The sequence below is a fragment of the Anopheles coluzzii genome, chromosome 3 (genome assembly GCF_943734685.1).
Source record: "Anopheles coluzzii chromosome 3, AcolN3, whole genome shotgun sequence".
NCBI lineage: Eukaryota > Metazoa > Arthropoda > Insecta > Diptera > Culicidae > Anopheles > Anopheles coluzzii.
This window is the reverse complement of record NC_064671.1, coordinates 70,486,454-70,504,267: the sequence shown is the minus strand read 5'-3', so window position 1 is coordinate 70,504,267 and position 17,814 is coordinate 70,486,454. Positions and strand designations below refer to the sequence as shown.

Genomic DNA, 17,814 nt, shown 5'->3' with positions numbered 1-17,814 from the left:
CTGGAAAGAATTATCTCTCTTCTGAACTCATCTAAATTCTATCTCTCTTTCTCCTAGCGCTAATGGTTAGGCTCTACAAGGGATGCTCGGTGACATTGCCCCGGATTCAACACCGGGTGCAATCCCTCCCAGTGAGGACCCCTTTTTTGCTAATCCTGCGCCCGATACATTAAACAAGAGAATAAAACATGTTCTACCGGGCTCATGTAAAATCCCCTCTTTCTCACTTACCACTTCGGCAAAGCATTTGTTAATGCGTGTCGCACATTCAATTTCGAATTAAAACGGTGCCCGGATTTGCGCACAGGGATTATGAGGGCTGCTTGTCCCCCGAGTCTCCCGAGCTGTGCCAGCATGGGGTGCGTTATTTATTGCTGCCGACGTGTACCTTCCCTTCCCCTTACCGTTTGCTAAAAAGAGGAAACTGCCTGGACAATAATTTGATAATGTCATAGTTTAAATCCGGGTGCCTGCTAGGGCACTCCCTGGTTTTATTGGGCTCGATGCGAACGATCTCGTTATCGATTGCTAATGCGCGTTGTAAGTACATTGGGTGTTGGTACTTTAGCGAGCGGTACTTAATATATCTTTTGTTGAGTGCAATATAGTAAGGGAAAGTAATTGTTTGATTTTATGTATTCATGAAACATTGACGTTAAGTGCTCGGATGACACTTTCGGATGTTTTAGATGGTGTAGCCTTATAACTGGAATGTTTAATACGCTTTTATCGAATGGAAACACTCGAGTACCACGAATGTCTCAATGTCTTTGTTCGATTAGTTATTCGATTCAGGATTATGCTGAATAACAAGGATTTTGCTGAATCCAACAGGAACATGATTGGAGACAAAACCGTTCCTTTGAATAGATCTCCCATAAAGAATGTTCCACGAATCCTTCGATCCTGTCTCTTTCAAGAATGTACAGAGGATAGAAGCGACCAATTTAACTGAACCAAGGAATCCAAAAGAGGAACATTTACTAGGATCATTCAAATTCAAATGCTTTTTAAAAGCAATAATCATTGCAAAGATATTGTGTTTATAAGGTTGTCTTTCAAATACGACGAATTTGCAATCCATTCTTGCAAACTGAAACAATAAGAGGACAACATCAGTTGTGGAGCTACTAAACTCTGATTTTTAATAGGACAAAATTCTTATTATCTAAAAACAAAGTGCAAAAAACCCATACCAAACCCCCAAAAAGGATTTTATGCTAAAACACACAATGAAATGAAATTAAACGATTGTTACTCGTTTGAAGCATAATGGTCTTATCGGTCGGAAGCGTTTGTTTTTGGGCAGCTCCCCGTTTAAGCGTCGCACGTGCAATGAACCTTAAGGCGGTGTTATCGGGCAAATTTTTCATCCTATGACAGATTCTTCTGCTCACGTACATTTGTTCCGGGTACAGAATTGGCTTCTCAGCACAGAAAAAAACCGTGTTCCTCTGGATGGTTTACTGTGTGACGTTTTTGTGTGTGTGTGTGAGTTGGACCTCGTTTACCACCCCCCCCCCCCCCCCCCCCACAACTAACTAGGGCACTGTGGGTGGATAAGAAAAACAGACCATAAAGCCTCCAACGCTGAGTCACAAACACTCCCAGGAGAAGTGCAGCTAACTGAAGGAGCAAAAGGCGAAGCAAAAAAAAAAAGACACACGAAGGACACGAGCCTGGAGTTATCTAAATTACATCCTCAACCAGACGCAGGTTGATTTATGGCGTCATTAGTATGAATGTGAGCGTGCTCGTTTGCGCCCTGTCAAGCAGCCAGGGGAAAGGGGGAGAGATGTACACAAACACACAAACACATGCCACTCCAGTGGCTTAATGTTGGCGCGCTATCGCCCGTTTCGAAGGGCCGCTACGCCCGCTTTTTTACGAGCATCCTGTAGGGCGGATCGCTTGCAAGACACGGCCGAGCTGCAGGTTTTGCGTGCCAGACACTGCTGTGGGAACGGGTAGTGAGGCGGGTTGTAGAAAATTTAAAAAATTCCTTCATCATCGACGCAAAGATATTGCGCCCGCTCTTGCCTTTTGCCCGCCCGGTGGGTGCGGTTTCTCGTTAGTAGGGTTGTAAGACGACGACGCTCAGCAAGTGCACGTTGACAGCGGCCAAGGCCAACGCGTAACGAGAGCGATTGGCCGCGCTGTTACCGCTGTTTGCTGCGAAACGATTACGGCACCGTAACGAACGGTAATTGTGCAGAAGCTTCGCTTAGAAGTTGATAGTTTGGCTCGCGAGAAGGTGAAATATTAGCTCAGTCCAACCTGCCCTGATCAAAATCCAAAGTACAAAGCCAAAGTCACAGGAAATTTATAGTTAAATAGAAAAAAAACCCTCTCATTTTAGAACATTTTCATTTCCAAAAGAGTATTTCAGCTCACTTTATCCCGGGTGAGGTAATTTAATAAAACCACCCTCCATTTCCTTTGGATTTAAGTTGCCGGGAGATGTGCTGCAAAGCGATCGCTTTTGCCATCAGCACAATGAATACGTTTCACGGTTTAAAGCAGGACGCGTCCTGGAGAAAATTAAACAGACCCGACCGCTTTTACGAAAGTCGACAAAGAAAGTCCCTTGGCCTTACTATCGATTGCAATCATCTGCCAGAAAGTATCCAAAAAGCAGCAGCAGCAGCAGCAGCAGCATGCACGCGTGCAAAAACCTCTGAGACTGGCTGGGGTGAAATAAATTTTCATCTCCACATGAAACCATCGCTCCCGAGCGGTGGCCAAAACGGGGAACACAAAGCAAGGAAACAAAAGGAAGCAATAACATTCCATCAGAGCGTCCCGGTGAGCGCCCAACACACTCCACCCCATCCACGTCTGTAGAATACTGATGATGGCAAACATGGCAAGCGCCACGATCGATAAGACTTCCACCGAGCAATGGGGAGGTTTGCCGAATGTGTACCAAACTCGAGGCATAATCTAAAAATGAATAAATTCAAATCGCTTCATTTATCCAGCAAAAAAAAGAGCATCTCCTTCGTGCTTTGTCTACTTTTATTATGCTGAGCCGCTTACTTACTCCCTTTGCTGTTCGGTCCTCGTGGACGTGCACGTGGCGGTGGGGTTGTCGGCTTCGCAAATAAGAAATAAGTGCGGGGTGACATTTCGCACAACAGCCCAAAAGGGAAGCACACCAAACCAAGAATCCACGAGGGAACAAAAGTGTGAGGATAATCGAATGAAAAAGGCGGCCTAAAACATTTCCGAATTGCGTGGCCTTGCTCCCCTCCGTAAGAAAAGCGTACGCTTTTCGTTGTCTGCAGCAAGACTCATTGCTGGGGCCGAAAGCTGAGAAAGATTGGGTTTGGGTTTTTTTTTTCTCGCTCTGCCTGTTCTTCTGTTTTGCCACGAGAAAGTCTCTTGGGGAGGGAAGACTACGAAGAAACAAACTCATGGCCCCAACGGCGGAAGTAAATGGGGCCAGAGTAATGCTTCAGATTCGTATCGTTGCCGGTTGCAGTTGGCTTGGCTCCTCATCGCCGTTCATCGCTTTCGTTTATCGGTATCGGTTTCCTGGGTGGGTGGTTGTGTTTTTCCTCCATTTTTTTTGTCGCTCGCGTGAGTCATTTTCCGATCGCGTCTGGTGATGGTGTAAGGAAACGCCTTCCCCCTCTAAAAAAAGAAGCGGTTTTGGAGCTGTTTCGCAAGAGGCTATAAAACAGGGGCTTAGTCCAACGGCGTTTAATGTATCTTGTGTCCAAAGGTTTTTATTTTCTCTTCTGGAAGCGCGCCGCTCATGAAACAAACGAAATGAAATCGTGTCAAACGAAAGAGAATAGCGAAGAAAAAAAAAGCGCTTAAATAATACGGGATTGCTTTGGTTTATGTTTTTATCACCTTCCACATAAAAAAACACGCTCTTGTAACACTGCCTCAGCCTCTGATGGCCTTTTTTGCACTCTCTTCTTCTTGCAACAAGATCAAAGAATCGACCGACGGATAAATGTTGAAGATAAACAACGCGAAAAGCGTTTATCAACATGCTTAATCCGCGAAAAAATTCGAGCCTTCTTATCTGTCCATGATATCTTGGAAATGTTTCAGTTCAGCAGAGGCTCAATAATGCCTGTCTTCGGAATCTTTTTTGTAAATGTAGACTGAAAGAGTGATTTAAATGCATTAGATATCGTTTTACGCGAAAAGCGACGTTTTTTTTCGATTGAAATGACAGTTTAAGAAGAGAAAGATAACTTCCTAGATATGATTGCTTCGCTAGAATAGACCTGATATAGCCACTCAGGCGCTCTCGCAACTCATACCATCCCTTTCAATAGACGCCCCAGACAGGCGAGATGAATGAACTTCGGCAATTCCCCGAGGGCAATTGGGCTTCTGGCCGTCTTCAAAGCCTCTGATTCTGATTACGTGTCGGTGGTTGCGTCTCGTTCGCCCAGCCATCCAATCTATTTCATTGGCCGGTACCGGAACAGCATAACGTGATAGCAGCAGCAGCAACAGCAAAAAACAACACCACCCAGAGGGCATGTTTTAGATGGAATAATTACAGTCTCTACCGCACCGGATCATGCAAGCATTGAGCGAGCTGGAGCGTACTGATACTGATGCTGGCAGCCTGAATTGACCGATAATAAACGGTGGCCGATGCCGGATGCCCGGCTAGGCCGAGGTGGTTTAACGTAGAGCGCGCATTTAGTATTTATGAAAAATATGGCCCACCACTCCACAGCTCCAGTGCCCTTGCGTATCGGAAAGTGTTGCAAACATGGCTTTGCACGGAAAGCAATCTCAGGATGGATCCCTCTTCCTGGAAAAGCGATACTACTCGACTGAGATACTAAACGGTTTGCGCCTCTGGGGGTAGGAAGATTTTCCCATTGTCTACCCGAGGTTTAGTTGCCCGACCGGCCGGTGAGACAGCAAAAGGATTTAAACAAATACCTTGAGGATATTTGACGACTAAATCGAAATCCCACCCAGCCGTGGTCGTCTGCCGAGTGTATTCTATCCCCATAGGCCCCCCTTCCCGATAGCAGAAGGTTCGCTATCGACGGACAAATCGGCAGAGAATTCTCCAAAGACCCGCCGGCTAAGCGGCGGCGGGACACTGGTTGAACCGTTGTGGTGCGCCGGCTACAAGATTCAGGTCAGTTTAGGGACCTGTTGGGAAGTTGGGATAGAGAAAACCAAGGAAGAGAAGTTTCGCTTTGTCGTGATGGTGTGATGGAACAGGGCTTTCGGTGCTCGGTGAGCAAAAGTTTCTGTTTTTCTTTGGTTGGTGGGTTACTGCTTTCAGGAAGAAGGGGACGTTTTGTCGGGCTCATATACAACCGAGGATTAGCACATTTAGATGATTGATTTTTACGCTAGATTAGGAAAGGGGCTTTCCACCCCTGCCCACCATAAACATGGGTGTTTCATGTTGTGGAAGTAATAATTATTAGCGATATCAACCATGTCGGATTAGAATGCGATATCGGTCGTCCAAAACGAGGGCTTCTTTTCGTCGTACCTACGACCTACGGTAATGTATTCGCCTGTGCCGTAGAATTGCCTCCGAGAGTTCATGCATCAGAATTAATTTATAGGTTCCTGTGATTGTTTCCGCAAAGCGTCCACACGTCAGACGGTGGGCCTATTATCGAGCACGAACGTTGGAAAAGCGGAAGCTTAAATGTGACATTCATTCTACCACGTCTGGGGACCGGCCCGTCGGGAATCGATTTCAACCTGAAACATACACACACACACACAATAGGGACTTGATCGTATTTCCGTGGACTCCGTGCTTCAAAATGGGATTGAATTTCCATCCCGTAGCCACCGGCGCTCGGCTGCAAATGAGCTCATGTGGTTTGGATTTAGAATGTACGAGGCGCAGCCTCATGAGCGAAAACGGCGTCCAGTGAGACGACCCTGTGCTGCTGTGGCGCCCGAGGAGTGGGTTAATGAGTGTCAAATGATTGTTCTCGCCAGCCGACGATGGTCGGGTTTTTGTTGGTTTACCACTTGACAGTTGGTACAGTTTTTTCACGAGGTAAGGAATTCGATCACCCAACTGTCCGACTGCTGGGATGAACGGGGAAACACAGAAGGCCTACGGGCAGTTTTGGAATGAAGCGATTGTCTCGAGTAGGATGATTTAATTCGGAACCAATTTGACCGGGAGACCGGGAACCATTGAGCGTGACGAATCGATGGCAGTGGGTTCAGTTAATCGGAAAACTGTGGGACTGTGCCATCAAACCATGGATTACGAGATCCTAGGATTAGCTTTGCCGGGGATGACTGTTGAGTTTTATCTGTGTGCTCAAGCTAATAAAATCAGCTGCTGAGGGCAACAGCGGAATTAGACATGGTCAAATGGAAGCGAAATTCTTCAAAACGGTAGCTACCACTGAAGATAAACGCCTGAAGTTATGCTATCCGGCGAAACAAAACATTCCTCGAAAGTACTAATCAAATCATTACCTTTCCCCACAAAAACCATTGATTACCTTTGATGTTTTTCGCCACTCTAAGAGTGCTGCTTTTGTTTTCTTCTTTCTCTCTCTTTTCACACAAACAATTTCATCCCTTGTAAGCGCTTTTTACTTTGTCACAAAAGCAAGGGCACACATAAACCTCCACTAGTGACAATCAAGACGATCAAACCGACAGTTTGCCCCGCTTTCGAAGCGATATAAAGAAACGCTTCTCTGCGCGAAACATCTGAACACCATAAACAAACAAAAACCCCGGGCACTTGCCCATCATTGTGTTCATTGTGTGCAGTTGGGAGGATGGAGAAGCCGATGCCGAACTGCGCTGCTAAGGTACGGTAGGGACGGTTCGTTAGTTCCTGTGCGACATTAACGAGCAGCTCCTTACTGTCGATGGCGAAGTGTTTCGTCAGCAGTGTCATGGGAAGGCAGCGTAGATAGCAAGTTTTTACACCACCCTTCAGGGGAAGGTGAGGAGAAGTTGGGAAGATAGCAACAAAAAAACTGACAACCAAGCAGAAAGGACGCATTCTTCACACAAACACACACACAGACACAAAGAGCAGCCAGGACAGGAAGAAGCATCATCCATCGTCAGCCACAGATGCTGCGATGTTTGCTCTGTTTATTTCCTTTTCGCAATCAAACTGGTGAATTGATTGGAGGAATAAACACGACAACGGTCCATCGCCGTCGTTGCTCCTCGCGCGCTGTTGTGGCTGTTGTCGGTGGTGGGTTTTGGGTGCGTTTGCGATTGTCCTCCCACCCGGAGGTAGGGAAAAATCTCGAACGTTAAGTAAATAGTCATCCGTCGCATGGCGCATGGTTTGTGCTTTGTCCCCATTGGTTAAGGGTCCTGTGGGTCCCGTTTTGTGCTGAGATCGAACAATTCCGCGACAAGCTTCACACTCCAAACCGGAACGAGGACGAGTGAGTGATGGCGAGTGATGGCAAATTAGTTTCAGGACTTCAAACAAAACGCTGCCGGAATTCCCTTGCGCACACTCGCAGCAGATGCTACCCACTCTCCCCTCAGGAGAGGGAGTTACGGTGAGGATTACTTCAAGACTGACTGCCTCAAGCGCGGACTGCTGTCAAACTTTTCCGAAACTTCCATACCGCTTCCACTAAAGCACACACCGTGCCCGGGGGAGGGGGACGTTCTCCTGCGGCCAAAGCGATAGCAATTACTGCCGCAACGAAACGAAAACGGTGGGTGTCCTTCGTACGCTTGTGTTATATACAACACAGCACCATCAGCCAGAACCACCGCAAAGAACACAATCTATTTCGGAACATTTGGCTGCAATTTGCATTTCAAAGCAGTCCATTTTTCTTCGTCATCTTCGTACGGGCACGATAGCGCGTGCTCCCGTAAACGTAACGAGAAATTGTCCTCCCAATTTTATGTTAGAAACATACGAAGTTGTATGTGTTTGGTTTTGGAAAAACGTTCATTCATGTACGCGGCTGCTTCTGCTGCCGGATGAAACACGCAAGCAGAGAGTGAGAAGGTTTACCGCTATCGCTTATTGCAATTGCGTTTCCCTGCTTTCGAGCATCCGTTTTCGCCATATCCGATCGATCGATCGAGGTGGAAGTTAAACGGATCCCATCGCTTCCCTTCATCGGTGGGTAATATATCTTGAATTTCCTTCCCGTTTTTGTCCCTCGCACACGCTCGCAGGCTCTTCCAGCGTTGACGAGACGCCCAAGATTGTCCCAAAGACAAGGAAGCATCATCGAAGCATCTGTCAAAATGTGTCCCTCTCGAATAGTGGGCCGAGTGTGCAGGCTCGCGTAGAATAAACGTGTACGTCGACCTTTCATGACTCTTGTTTTTTTCTTTTTTGCATCGAACGTACGCTCACGTCATCAACGCCTACCGTAATGCGCCCCCGAATGGTATGTGAAACGTCGCGCATACTTGTGTAAAAACGTTGCATACATGCTAGGGGCGAAAGTCGAGAGAGAAAAAACCCCAAGCCGATGCGTCCTCAGCACTTCGTACATAGTCTAGCATTTCCCCAATTCCAGCAATTTCCCACCGCAGCACACATGTCTCGATACTCTGCCGTCTCAAATATGTATATTTATAAAAATAAGTGAACCGATCCGAAGGGTGGCATCGAGGGCGTGTGGAATGTGTCTACAGGCAACGCAAGCAAGGGTCGGGAAAAGGGAGGGAATATAAAAACGCGGGCAAAATGTGTGTTTATTTTATGTGCATAACTTTCAATAAATTCGTACATCAACAACATGCTTTTTATGGTCCTTTTCTGCTGGAGCCTGGCAGCCGAAGTTTGCGTTTTGCGCTGGGAAGGTTTTGCCATTTGCCATTTGTTGCCATAGTCTCGCCAATGCCGTGTGTGTGTGTGTGTGAGTGAGGGAGGCTTGTTCGTTTTATTTCTTTTATTGCTCTTCCGTTCCCTACATAGAGATGACACTCGCGAGGACGAAATTGAGGTAAAAGCGTTTGAGAGGTCTTCTTGTTGGTTGTTAATTTTTGCTTTTTAGATGATTTGTAAATAATATTTACTACCATTTTTGATGAAATTTCACCCCAAATCAGGAAGGAACAATAATCGAATTAAGTCACAAAAGAGAATCCCTCCCCCTACCCTTCATTCTTTCTCTTACTCTACACCGCCCACTAATCCAAACCAATGTATCGATGAAAAGCCATTAATTTTAATGATTCCCCATATCAGTAAAGTGTCGCGCTGCCGTTTGGATTTCGGATTCCCTATCTGCCCGCCTAACCATAAATCACTCGCTGCTCGTCCTCGTCCCCTTAACGTATCTTTCCAAAATGTCGCCGGCGAAAAATGGGTGTGGATTTTTTGTTCTTCCTCCTTCCTTGCCGCTGTCCTATTCCTGACGCTGACCTTCGTAGTTGACGCGGACGCGGACTGAATTATCCTTCACAACTGACGTCAGCGTGCGACGAAACAACAACTTCCCCCCACACACACACAGAGCGTCCGTTACGAGCGCTGTCAATAAAAACGGTGGTCCAACTGTGAATGATATCTGTGCCACGTTTTGTCCTGCCGCCCAACACACACTCTATCTCTTTCCCTCTATTAAACCAAATCGGCAAGATTTACCAGTAACAGCAAAAAAAGTCCCGAGGCCAGGGAGTTTTGCAAAAGATGTCCTCGAGCAGTAATGTTTGCTACTGTGCCTCCCCTCGCACCACTCCCCTTGCACGCGCCATCGGCACACTGACAAACTGTCTCCGATTCCGGACAGTCGTCATCATTATGAGCGGTAAGCGGACGTGTATCAGTCGCCGTCGCCACCGCCACCGCGGGATTCTGGCTCATCCCGGATGTTCGGATGATTATTTTGCTACCGCTACCCCCACCCCTTTCCTCCGCCGCACATTCCCGTGGATCATCAATTACTTTCGCCCAAGGAACTGTCAGTCGCACGCTTTTGTTATTTCTTCGGTCCCCGCGCTGAAGTGGCGCTTTTTCTTTTCCCTTGACGTCTGTCACTGCCACGGTCATTAGTGTGGTTGTTGCGTAAGAGAGCCCTCCCGTTGTCAGTTAGCTGCAAAGGGGGATGGAGGGAAGGGTGAGCGGTGGGGTAGCTTGTGGGATTGTGCAAACAATGGTTACCCGATTTGGCAGCCGGAACCGGAGAGCAGAGCGACTGCAATCAATAACATTATTACCATCGACATCATCATCATCAACAGCAGCAGCAGCAGCAGCAGCAGCAATGGCAACAACATCGTCTTTAGTAAGCAGAGTCGCAGTGTGTGGGAGCATACCTGCGCTGTGTTTGAATTAATGCGGACACGTTTAATGAGGGATTGTCTTAGGGAACATTAAAATTTGCGCTGGCGTCAGAAGACGTAATGGTGTCGGCGTGGGGCCGTGGGTGAATAAGCCTGCAGGCGTATGGGAGTCCTTTGGAGGAGTTGTAAATTAATTCTCAAGTAATCTGTTCAGATTGGAGAACAGTTTTAGGTAACATAATTGAAACAGAAATCAAAATTCAAATCTCAACATATTGGATGAGCTTTAAAGTATTATGCTCCATAGTCCTTGACGAAATTTGAGTTCAATCTTCCAAACCAGTTCCAACTACAAATTGATTGCAGCTTTAAGGGTCTTTAATATGTACATTACTACAAAAAGTAAACGAAGTAGGAGACATTCAACAGAAAGAATTTTTAAAGAATAATTTTGAATAAATTTGAAGGAAGCACCATCACACCCAAAACTCCTAACGACAAGCTTCACCGTCATTCATGAGCTGACTTTGTTGGACTGCATTACTTGTCTCCTAATTGTATTGAGCTTCACTTCATTTTTACACATTAATTGTGTGAACATATACATGCTGTAATATATATAATAATTGCAGCCAAAGGAGCATTTCGCACGATCCCACAAAACGCCTTCGTCTTCAAGAAAGAATTTATTATTATTTTATCGTCTAATGAACATTCACCGTTACAATAAACGGGCAAAGTCGCGAGCAAAAAGAAGCCCAAATTGCTAAACATTTGTGGCGAAAGCGTTTTCATTCCGACCACCACGTTAGCACGTCCGCGGTGCGCTAGTTTTCCCTCCCGCGTGCATGTAATAGTTTTTTATTGTTTGCTTCATCATCACCACCATCTCGTCAGTGATGCAGGGGGCAGCAGCCCGGCTTCGAACTGTGAACGCTTTTCCCCGAACTGGAGCAAACTTCGCAAGCTTCCTATATTTTTCGCCCCTTTTTTGTTGCCTGCACCGGAATTAGTTTCCATCGAGGCTAAATGAACCTGAGAATGTTCCTCGCTAACAAAGCAAAACGAAGAAAAAAAAAGGAAACACCGAACAAACTTACTCCCCGAAAAAAAAACTCTTTCCCTAGCCCGGCGTTTTGGTCTTGTGTTCGCACGCATGTACGTGGAAAGCTACCGTGGTACCGTGGGAAGTTTTGCGTAGAAAGTGCCGGTAAAGAAAAGCACACACGCACGCACTCACAACCTCACGCAAGCTCATGGTAAAGTTGGCGGAAAAACGATACTACATTCTCCACAACCTGGGGAGACTCCGCATTTTTTTTTGTGCGACCCGCCTAGAGCCTTCAGCCCACGACGGCGTGTACGGCGGCTTGTACGATGTTCTTATGCTGTCCCTTTTTTCTCACCCACCCCTCCCCTTTCTGCCTTGCCGAAACCGAACGCAAAAGGGAAGCTTTCTGACGGGCGTAAATTAGATTCCGACAGGATCTTATCAAACATTTATCTTCCCGTGTAGGAAGGTAGGAAGGTCGATCAACGCGTACGGTCGCGTACGGTCGCATGTGCACAAATGGGCGGTTTTGCTGGGCTGGGTGTTCGGGTGTTCGGTGCCCGGTTCGTTGATAAAAAGATTAATAAGAGCGAAACACACCGGTAATCAAATGAACAAGCGGAGCGAAATGAACTTTTATAATTAACTTCACGGGGCAACTTTACTTCATCACTTGCGCTTTATTGGCAGCGGAACGATTTGGCGCTTACGGGGCACGCTGCGGGGGACCGCCGTAGGGTACGGACACGGTTTCACGTGAAGAGCGTTTCTAATCAATTAAGTATGTGTACATGTGGGTTAGGGGGCTGTAGTTGTCGGTAAAGTATTTGGCGGGCTGAGCATTTAACAGAACTTAAAGAATGATTGATTATCTGCCCAAAAGCATATGTTTTAACATTTTTAAGACTTATCGCTTACTTTTTGTGGTCGTAGTTTTTATGTTTGACATAGGGTTACACGATTTTGATTTTTCAGGTATCTGATCAAAGGAGGCTTTCAAGTAATATCTAAAATTGTTTGTTGAATCCTCCGATGTTTAAATACAGTCAGTGCAAAAAGTATTCGTCTAGCTGAATATTTTACAGAAAAAGGCGAATTATGGCCGCATTAGGCATGGGATGGTAAAAGTAAAGATGAGGTTTGATAAAGGAACTATCAATACACACGTACTGCTAAAAATAAGCATTTAAATAGTGCAATAGCAACCAAAATACATACAATAAACTAAAAAAAGTAGTTTGAAGGGAACGCAAAAAGTATTCGTCTATTAGATTTTTGGCGTAATATGCGTATGAAAACAAAGGTTATGGAATCAAAAAATGTCCTAATCTTGTTTCTTATTGCATTTATGACTATTGGAGACTACTTGCACAACACTAAAACTCATTTGAACCTTTAAAAAGGCGTATTTTTGATCCACTCATCCTACAAAACTTGTGCCAATTATTCTCTGGTAGAAATATTGCATTTCCGGACTACGTGGTCAAATTCAGTTGAAAAAATGGCAACTGATTTCATATTGAGAGTCTACTAAATCATTTTCATCATTTTGGGCAAATGACAATGCTCTGTATGTTCTCCAGCTCGACTGTTCTTGAAACATGTGATACATTTTAAGAAAAATTTCTCAGAACTGGGACTCAAAGTACTTAAAAACTGCATTAATATGTTTCCCCATCTCGTCTCCTATCATTTTGAATCATTTTTCTAGCTCACCTTACCTCACTGAGCCCTAGTATCATGATTCCATGATGCTACCGTTACACGAAATTTTGATGTTGCATCTTAGTAGACTGGTTTGACTATGGTAGACGTCGGCCGTATGACCTTGGCGATTTAAACATGTTTTAATATGTTAGTAGAGCCTAATTTAAAATAAATTCCTGATTTATTTGATGCACCTTAACAGATTTAGCAACTTTCTGTGTAAGGTATTATTCAAACAAAACATGTTTGTAACAACTCACTCATTCAAGCTATTACATGACCAGCTACGATAAAATGCAGCATGTACCATCAACCAAATGTGACCCATCTCTTTTCCTGATCTTATTGGCCATCAAAAAATGCACTTATTCTTTGGTAAAATTTGATTTTTTGGACATTAAACCGCTTCTTTCGTTAGATTAACCGTCAAGGATGGCTGATTACATGGCAGTTTGTCACACAATTAGTGTCAGAAAAATGGCCAAACTCTGATCTAATGAAGGAACGAGTCCTCTCACACATTTTGTAACCTTCAAAATTGGGTAGGATAGGTTATGTATAGGTTTAAGATACGATTTTCGCCAGTATGCTCCAATCGTTTAACTCCACCGCCTTTAGTGCCTCTCTGACCGCTTGAAGTGCAATTGAAACAACAGAAATGCATTAATTTAGAAGGAAGTCACCAGCAGATTGATAATAATACTTTTTGGACTGACTGTACTTAGAGTAAATCATTATATAATTGCTATTTCTTTCCAGATTAAGCTTCTTTTGATTAGATTAGATCAAAACCGAAGTATTCCTTTGCCTTTATGCAGAAATTTCAATTAATTTGTTGATTTCTTTCCATTATTTGTTGCTGCCTATTCTAAGGTAACGCTTATCGCTTACCGTGGAAAACTCAGAACTTAACATTACAATAAGTGTCTTTTACTCACAATTACCAAAAGCTCCCAAAAGCCGCGCAGCTTTGTCCAACCAACCCAAAACCATTACACCCCAACGCTAGTTACGGTAAAAAAAATCAACATTCTTCCTTCCAATTGAATACATTTTTGGCTTGCAAAATACGTTTATCGCAGCTTCATTTCATTATCTTTGCCTCCACCTCAGGCGGAATGTGGTGCATTCGACAGTTAAAAACGATGCAATTTCACCAGCAAGCCACCCATTATTGCTGGGATGGCTATCGGGGCTGCATTGTAATCGTATCTGTGGCTACAATTATCCACCGACCACGGGCACAACAAAAATGCATTCACAAAAAGAATGCTCCTTTACTTACACACCGAACAAGTACACGTTGAAACTTACCTTTTTCTGCTCTTCTGTCTGGACCTGGTCCTTGGAGATTACGGGATTTTTGGAAGCTACCCTACAGCACACAGAATCGCGCACCGATTGTGTTTTTTCCAAACCCACTTTCCGTTTACCATCGTTGACACCATCTCATTTAATCCCGCTTTAAGCGGCCAGTAACGATCGTAACGAGCATTGCATGTGAAAAACACATACAACCAAGCGAACAGTTTCGAGTAGCAGCAGATAAAGCACAATAAGCACACGGCAGAGCGATGCAAAAACTTACGCCCGATCGTTGACAACGGCCTCAGAACGCGGAGGGGTGAAAGCTCTGCCTGTAGGTAGATTTTCGAGCAGAAAAATCATTGTCAAGCCAACCGACCGGCCATTCGGACGAATGCACCACAACCGAAACCCCCGTTGGTTTTGCAAAAAGGGGTTCGTCCCTTTTGTGGGCCGTTTTTTGCACCCTTGCAACGGTCGATGTGCACTTGCAGCAGCAGATGCAACAACACCAACAACGGGCTAGAAGTAAAAGCGGTGATTGAAGAGAGAGAGAGAGAAAAAAAAACAAAACACATCACAAATCCATCCCTTCACTTGTTTTCCCTTTTTTAACTTTTTTTGTTTTACCTCTGTTCTACGCTCAGTTGGGTTTTAAAAACCTCCAACCAACCAGAAGAGGAAAAAAACGAACCCCACACACTATCTGCTTCATCCGGGGCGAGCTGAGCTTATCGCTATGGATCAACCATCACCGACCACCGGCAACCACTGGCAAATGGGGCGTCAGTTCGCGGTGTCTTTGTGTGTGTGTGTGGTCGTCGTCCCTGCTCCCAGTACCAAACCTCCATTGCGTTGGTTCCCCGAAAACGTCATTTTGCATTGTGCAATTGTGCACTCGCAATCTCGCACCGGGAGATTACATTGTTCTTGGCCCGAGCCGAGGGTTTTATGCGCACAAATGAGCAAATGGAGCGATTTTGGCTCCCTCTCTCTCTTCCCACGACCACAAGTTCTGCTTTTGCTTCCCCACCCTATATATAGAAGCAATGAACGGTTTGGTAGATAAGATGAAATGAAGCTTTTTTGTTCATGTTTAAAGCCTAGTTACAAAAATGGGGTTGAATTTTAAGCAAAAAAAAGCTTTAATAACTTACAATAAAAAACTACAAAACGCTTCAGCTTCGAAGAGATTTCGAAAGTCTCCGAAGTCTTTACAACACTAGCACGGTTCACAGCAGTACATCAACTTTGTAAATAATGCAAATAAATAATTAGGTCACCGAGTCGGCCTCGTTCGGCTTGGATTATCCTTTTTAATAACTTTAAGACGCTGGTTAACGTGTCTGTTCGGTCGGTCCCTTTGACCTCCACTTACAACATAAGCTACCCGTGACTGCGACCACCATCATCATCATCATTACCTTCATCATCTTCAATTGAAGATCTTTGTGTCTTATCAGCGAAAACAGTCCTCAAAAAATACAACCGAACAGGAACCGGCCAGAGCCTGCTGGACCGCATGCTTTCAAGTACACTTGCACCCCGCAACACAACATCATCCAAATCTCCCACCAAACTTCCATCTTCAACTCATCGCTGACTCACGACTCTCGAAAAAGAAGAAGCAAAGGAAAACGAGAAGCACCATTAACGAGTGTTTTTGACTTCTGCTCTCTAATAAAATGATTCGATTTTTACGATCCATTCGGGGCGTCTTCCTTGCGCGCTTCTCGATACACACATTCGCGCAACCCAAACAGGGTCCTGTCCCAACGGGGGGAGGTGATGGTTCCTTTAGCGCTTTTATGCTTTTTCAAGGATGACCAAGCTGCCCGAAGACTAGGCACCCTGTTGGTGGATAGGAACGCGGGCAGCGGGGAAAAATACGACACAGATGCTGTTGGGACACACCAAAACCCCCCAAAAAAAAAGGTTTTCCAAAATTCGCCGATAATATCGTTGTCTTTGGGAGACGCTATAAAAACACACACACACACTCACCCGGGAAACTTCCCGTTTCACAAAAAAGGGAAACGAAGCAGATGCTGATAAAGAGAAGGAAGGTGTCCAATTCGTGCGATGGACATATTTGTAACAGAAATTTTCCCAAACCCAAGGTTCGCTGGGTAGAACTCTTACCGTAGAAGGTCTCGAATAAAAGGGGGAAAGAAAATGGCCAAGTCATTCGAAGAACAAATCTTGAACTTACTCCACCGTCCGCCGCGTCTACGGACAACCCCATATCATGTGGAATGTGTACATGTGTGTGTGTGTCTTCAATGGCAACCCGAATCGGTAAGGTTACTTCACAGCTTCTTCTCCACGCCATTCCTTTGCCCAAGAAGCGAGAGAAAAGTTCACCGGAAGCAAATTGTTCTGTTGGAACGATTTCGGCCTCGTAACGTCTCGTTTTTTTTGCGTCGCCGTCTTCTTCTGAGCTGGACCTTTAAAAACTTTTCTACTTACCCTCCCCCGGTTACCGTCACGTGTATGTGTCCCTTGTTTGAAAGTTGATCGTTTGCGAAAGATGCTTACGGAGAAGGGCTTTTATTGGAGGGCAGTAGAACCTTTACCTTATCTTGTCTGTTTTGCCGTCTCTCTTTCCCCGTTTTTTTTTCTAAAGTCAGGTTTGTCTAGGAGCTATGGGCGCGTTTGGGGGACAATTCGGGGACAATCTTCTTGACTAATAGCAGGATACAAATTATGGGTTGAAATGGGCGAAACAATTAGTGTCCAATGGAGGAAACGAATGCTGCGCTGCGAATTTTGGTACATTGGACTTGCAGCGCATGCTGACAGGACTGCTCCAAAGCACTTAGCAGAAATGTGTTTCAAATCAAAGTTATTCACGCTGAAAATATTTTCAAGCAATAAAATAAATCAAAAACTATTCTACAACTATCGTTCAGGGTGCTAACTCTCCCAATTGAAGATCGATTCTGTCATATTTTACATAATATATTCTTCCACAAGTACGGGAACCACAAGTTCAGCCGGACAACCCATCATCCCATTAGTTATGTATGTGTGTGTGTCTGTCTGTATGAGCATGAGAACATAACACGTGCATAAATGTTGTTCGCCATTACAATTCCCCTTTCTTCTATGCCCCAACCACGAGACGAACGCATAACATTTCACCCAGCATATAAGTGCTTTCGCTGATGGTTGCTTTCTTTTTCTTACGTAAATTCACTCCCGTGAAGGGGCAAAGTGGAGAGATAGAGCACACACACACGTCCTAGTCTACCGAGTGTTTAGGGAAAAAAGTTTTATCAAATGGTTGGGTTTTTCGTTTCGAGGGAGATGGATATGGATATAATTCTAGTGTACGCGTTGCTTCAACTTCTTCACCCCACCAGGAGCACCCCTTCGATGCTGCAGGATTTGTTGCAGGAGTTTGGAGCTAGAATTTATTGGACCTGAGCCACGCCTTTTCTTTGTTCGCTTTCGGTAGATTCGTTTTGATAGATTACCCAAACGAGCCGGTTCTTGTCGGCGTCCCGTAGACCAGGAAGCAAAAATGGCTATCACTG

At 45.0% G+C, this 17,814-nt stretch overlaps 1 protein-coding gene across 2 annotated transcripts in view; it reads left to right on the top strand.

The window, feature by feature from the left end:
• LOC120957509 (uncharacterized) overlaps nucleotides 1–17,814 on the top strand; it is a 38,622-nt gene that overhangs the window by 8,048 nt on the left and 12,760 nt on the right. The gene's annotated exons all lie outside the window — the stretch shown is intronic.